We start from the raw sequence: 6,696 nt of genomic DNA on the forward strand, positions 1-6,696 counted from the left end.
TGTCGAAATATTTCATGAAAAAAGTCAAAATATAGTATGTCGAGAAATTTCATGAAAAAAATTCAAAATATAGTATGTCGAGAAATTTCATGAAAAAAAGTCAAAATATAGTATGTCGAAAAATTTCATGAAAAAAAGTCAAAATATAGTATGTCGAAAAATTTCATGAAAAAAAATCAAAATATAGTATGTCGAAAAATTTCATTAAAAAAAGTCACAGTATAGTATGTCGAAACATTTCATGAAAAAAAGTAAAAATATAGTATGTCGAAAAAAAGTCAAAATATAGTATGTCGAAAAATTTCATGAAAAAAAGTCAAAATATAGTATGTCGAAAAATTTCATTAAAAAAGTCACAGTATAGTATGTTGAAAAATTTCATGAAAAAAAGTCAAAATATAGTATGTCGAAATATTTCATGAAAAAAGTCAAAATATAGTATGTCGAGAAATTTCATGAAAAAAAGTCAAAATATAGTATGTCGAAAAATTTCATGAAAAAAATTCAAAATATAGTATGTCGAAATATTTCATGAAAAAAGTCAAAATATAGTATGTCGAAAAAATTCATGAAAAAAATTAAAAATATAGTATGTCGAGAAATTTCATGAAAAAAAGTCAAAATATAGTATGTCGAAAAAATTCATGAAAAAAAGTCAAAATATAGTATGTCGAGAAATTTCATGAAAAAAAGTCACAGTATAGTATGTTGAAAAATTTCATGAAAAAAAGTCAAAATATAGTATGTCGAAATATTTCATGAAAAAAGTCAAAATATAGTATGTCGAAAAATTTCATGAAAAAAATTCAAAATATAGTATGTCGAAATATTTCATGAAAAAAGTAAAAATATAGTATGTCGAAAAATTTCATGAAAAAAAGTCAAAATATAGTATGTCGAGAAATTTCATTAAAAAAAGTAAAAATATAGTATGTCGAAAAATTTCATGAAAAAAAATCAAAATATAGTATGTCGAAAAATTTCATTAAAAAAAGTCACAGTATAGTATGTCGAAACATTTCATGAAAAAAAGTCAAAATATAGTATGTCGAAAAAAAGTCAAAATATAGTATGTCGAAAAATTTCATGAAAAAAATTCAAAATATAGTATGTCGAAAAATTTCATGAAAAAAAGTCAAAATATAGTATGTCGAAAAAATTCATGAAAAAAAGTCAAAATATAGTATGTCGAAAAATTTCATGAAAAAAATTCAAAATATAGTATGTCGAGAAATTTCATGAAAAAAAGTGAAAATATAGTATGTCGAGAAATTTTATGAAAAAAAGTCAAAATATAGTATGTCGAAAAATGTCATGAAAAAAAAGTCAAAATATAGTATGTCGAGAAATTTCATGAAAAAAATTCAAAATATAGTATGTCGAAAAATTTCATGAAAAAAAGTCAAAATATAGTATGTCGAAAAAATTCATGAAAAAAAGTCAAAATATAGTATGTTGAAAAATTTCATGAAAAAAAGTCAAAATATAGTATGTCGAAATATTTCATGAAAAAAGTCAAAATATAGTATGTCGAAAAATTTCATGAAAAAAAGTCAAAATATAGTATGTCGAAACATTTCATGAAAAAAAGTCAAAATATAGTATGTCGAAATATTTCATGAAAAAAGTCAAAATATAGTATGTCGAAAAATTTCATGAAAAAAATTCAAAATATAGTATGTCGAAATATTTCATGAAAAAAGTCAAAATATAGTATGTCGAAAAATGTCATGAAAAAAAGTCAAAATATAGTATGTCGAAAAATTTCATGAAAAAAATTCAAAATATAGTATGTCGAGAAATTTCATGAAAAAAAGTCAAAATATAGTATGTCGAAAAATTTCATGAAAAAAAATCAAAATATAGTATGTTGAAAAAATTCATGAAAAAAAGTCAAAATATAGTATGTCGAAAAATTTCATGAAAAAAAATCAAAATATAGTATGTTGAAAAAATTCATGAAAAAAAGTCAAAATATAGTATGTCAAAAAATTTCATGAAAAAAAGTCAAAATATAGTATGTCGAAACATTTCATGAAAAAAAGTCAAAATATAGTATGTCGAAAAAATTCATGAAAAAAAGTCAAAATATAGTATGTCGAAAAATTTCATGAAAAAAATTCAAAATATAGTATGTCAAAAAATTCATGAAAAAAAGTCAAAATATAGTATGTCGAAAAATTTCATGAAAAAAATTCAAAATATAGTATGTCGAGAAATTTCATGAAAAAAAGTCAAAATATAGTATGTCGAAAAATTTCATGAAAAAAAATCAAAATATAGTATGTCGAAAAAAAGTCAAAATATAGTATGTCGAAAAATTTCATGAAAAAAAGTCAAAATATAGTATGTCGAAAAAATTCATGAAAAAAAGTCAAAATATAGTATGTCGAAACATTTCATGAAAAAAAGTCAAAATATAGTATGTTGAAAAATTTCATTAAAAAAGTCAAAATATAGTATGTCGAAAAATTTCATGAAAAAAATTCAAAATATAGTATGTCAAAAAATGTCATGAAAAAAAAACTCAGTATAATATGTTGATTTATTTCATGAAAATAAGTCTAGTCATAGTATGTTGATAAAAGTCATGAAAAAAAAGTCATAGTATAATATGTCGAAAAAAGTCATGAAAAAAAGTTATAGTATAGTATGGCGAAAAATTTCATGAAAAAAAGCGTCATAGAAAAAGCATGTTGAAAAATGTCATGAAAAAAAAGATGTGTATAATATGTCATAAAAAAGTCATAGTGTGTCGAAAAATGTCATGATAAAGAACCATTGATCAGCAGGCTTATTTGTATACATCAACATTCATGAGGTGCTTTGCATTGACCATTTATGATTGATTGTGGGGGTTTAGAGGGCGGGAATATGAGGCTGATCCATGTGCGGACAATTCCAAGTTGATTTAGGATTTATAAAATCAAATTACGCACTGGCAGGCGTACGCATAGTTTTATAAATCAGAATATTTTTGGCATAAATACATTTTCTCATTTGTACGTACGCAAACATTTAGTGTGGATCCTGCACACTGTTTTATAAATGAGATCCCTGGTTATTGAAGTCTTAAATTAAGTTTTAAAGTAGATTTCCCTTCGCTTTCCTGCCCTGTTTGCTGAAATAATAAACACACTAAACCGTGCATTACATTCACAAGCTGCTTCACACCCTCTACTGTGATGGAGGCAAAGTCAACGATCAATTCACTCATAATTATGAAAGTTATTTTGGCCCCAGAGAACACTCACAATGTGGGGAGAGAGAGAGAAAGAGAAAGGAAGTTTACCCATGCTGTTGTTTTAATTAGATCCAGATTTACCTTTCACAATCTTAAAAAGCCCCACTGAGGACTGCAGAAGTTCATTTGGCTTTGGGTTTTGTTTCTGAGCCTCTGCCACAGTTTGTTAGCAGACAGGATGTTGGCTGGGAAACGCAGCTACGCAGCTCAACAAGAGATTGTTTACTGATTTTCCCACCTTATGCTTGTAAGCTAGCAGGTGGGTTTTAACTCTAAATACAGAGTGTAATAACAACAATACATCTTGTGTGATATCAAATGTTTTTTCATTTGCTATATGCAGGGGTTGTTTGTAATTGTTTATTCACTTATATATTTAAGTAATTGATTATATTATGTTTATAACTGCTGTAACATTCTTTCTTGTCCTTTCAATATTAATTAAATAATGATTATTTTCTAATTAATATGGTTACAGATGAGAAGTTTAAAAGGACAATTGTTAATATCATTCTTATTTTTACTTTACTACTTGTCTTCATGTTAATAGAGAACATTGAAGGCCAATAAAACATGAATCTTAATAGCAGTGAGGAAAAACAGGTTTCTAATGGCAGCTTATTATTTCCAAAGATTAGGAGAAGCAATTTCCTCTCACAACTCTTAAATAAATAAAATATTCTTGAAATAAAAAAGATTAAAAAACATAATCATCCCAGTTGCTGTTCTTTCCCCCGAATGCCTCAACCGGAAATAGCCATAATTTGTATTTTTTTTGTCTTATTTGATACTTTTAAATTAGTCAAATGGAGGAGAGAAGCTGAGAGATTTCTTGGCAATGACGTTTCGACTTTCGGAGAGTGAAGATACGTAGATAACAAGATAGAAAACCTAATGAATCCATCGGTACCGACCACGTCATACTAGCTTGTCGAGAAGGAAGCTAAATAACGCTTTGAAGTTGCACTAAATTTTGGCGAGGAAAAACTGTCATGTCCATTTTCAAAGGGGTCCCTTGACCTCTGACCTCAAGATATGTGAATGAAAATGGTTTCTATGGGTACCAACGAGTCTCCCCTTTACAGACATGCCCACTTTATGATAATCACAAGTCAGCACACTGACAGCTGTTGTTGCCTGTTGGGCTGCAGTTTGCCATGTTATGATTTGAGCATATTTGTTATGCTAAATGCAGTACCTGTGAGCGTTTCTGGACAATATTTGGCATTGTTTTGTGTTAATTCATTTTTCAATAATAAATATATACATACATTTGCATAAAGCAGCATATTTGCCCACTCCCATGTTGATAAGAGTATTAAATACTTAACAAATCTCCCTTTAAGGTACATTTTGAACAGATAAAAAATGTGATTAATTTAGTTGAAGTTGAGAACCACTTAAATTAAACTACCAAACTGTATATAAAGTAGTTAAAACTAGCCCGACCAGCCACAACAGTAAAATGCTGCTAATACATTGATTCATCAGTATTCATAATCAAATATAGATATTCGATAATAGGGACAAATTTATGCAGAATGAGTACATTTATTTTCTATAATTTAAGTAATGACAATACGTCCTGACTTTTACTTGTGTAGGATTATTTTTACATTGTGGTATTGGTACTTTAAGTAAAAGGATCTTAAAACTTTTTCAATCACAGTTTAAATGAAATCTTCAAATAGGGAACAAATTCCATTTTTCCACACACACTGTGACAGAAATACAGTTCACAGCTGTGATTTCTAGCTGGAACAGTTGTTTTATATAGTGAATCTGCAGAATTGAATTGTTTTTACTTCACACCTTAAATGATCAGCAACATTAAAATGCATCTGACAACAACATCTCTGGTATAATGCATTTATGTGCATATTCAGTATAGTCTGGATAACATCAGCTGTCTAGCTCTGGTCACAAATGAGACAATGAGGGCAAACAATAAGTGTTAAGTGATTCACCAATTATTGTTAATGTATTCCTCTTTTTCTATTCTATAATACATCAAAGATAAGCTCTTTTAAGATCAGCGATTAGTGCTGAATGAAAACATTTGCATATTTAACTATATTTGCATAATGCAGACATGCATGGATGTAATATTCTGTGCTAATGTCGGCAATTAGCCAGAATATGATTTCCCATTCTGAGCAACACATTTGCTATAAACTTTAACACCAGAGATTTCACACTCACACACACGCAACATGCATACATCTGCACACGGGAGTGCTTCTATATACATATACAGAACCACACACACACGCACACACAGACACACACACAGCTATTCCTCTCAGTCTCTGTGGGACGCCACAAGCTGCCAGTTCTTGACAGCAAGATAAATAATAATCCTCTGATGGATGCTGCCGTGAAGTGAAAGCTCAAGGAAGATTTAATAAAATCCAATAGAATCTAATTGAAGTGGCATGAGAGTGTGTGTTTATGTGTGTGAGCAAAAATGTGTGTCTATATAATTATATATATGTAGTTGTGTGCATTTCTAGTGGAACTTCCTTTGTAAATCAAAGTTTATCATTTGAGTCAAGATTTTCTAACATTATATTTTCATTCACAGAACAGGCTCAGTAAAGTCAGCTGACAGGTCTGTTTTCTGTCTGTTGAGGTTTGTAATGTATTATATCTGAATAATTTGCAGTTCATTTTGGAGCGTTATTTAACCTCCTTCACATCAAGCTAGTATGACATGGTTGGTAACAATGGATTCATTAGGTTTTTCTAGTTTCATATGATGCCAGTATCTTCACTGAGCCCATTACAACCTACAAAATTAAAGTTGCGTTAATACGTTAAGTAAATTAGTCGGGCTAAAACAAAGTTACATTAACGTGTTATTATCGACAGCCCTAGTCACGATATAAATGTGAGGGATCGTGAGATAATTAATGGGAGAGAAAAAAAGAAAAAACAAAGTTCTGATACATAAACTTGTTCACTTGTACTTCATATTTTGGATTTTAATCTTTGCTTTTTTTGGCTAAATATCTGATAATTTAGGCTTTTTGGGCTTCAAACATTTATTTAAATGAAACCATCTGAGAAGTCTAAAGGAAACTAGACACAGGTTTTACAATACATTGTATTTTATGAGCTTCATCATATGTATTTATGTCAAATCTTAATTTCAAAAGTAACGCCACCTGTCAAGCAATTATAGTGGAGAAGAAAAAAAAGTGCATTTCCCTCTGAGTTATAGTGGAGTAGAAGTATAAAGGAGCAGAAAATGTAAATACTCCGAGAAGTCTCCTCCCTTCATGCCACATAACCGCACTCTATAGTACAAGGAGAACAATATGCAGAGATGATAATTGCTGCTTTCTCTACATAAAATATCCATTACAGCGAATAATAGTCATCTCATGGAACATTTTGAGGCATCAAGTTGTCCCCGTGGCCGTAGCATTTCTCACCATTAAGGAGGAAGT

This window comes from Sebastes umbrosus, chromosome 18, assembly GCF_015220745.1.
Source record: "Sebastes umbrosus isolate fSebUmb1 chromosome 18, fSebUmb1.pri, whole genome shotgun sequence".
NCBI classification, from domain to species: Eukaryota; Metazoa; Chordata; class Actinopteri; order Perciformes; family Sebastidae; genus Sebastes; species Sebastes umbrosus.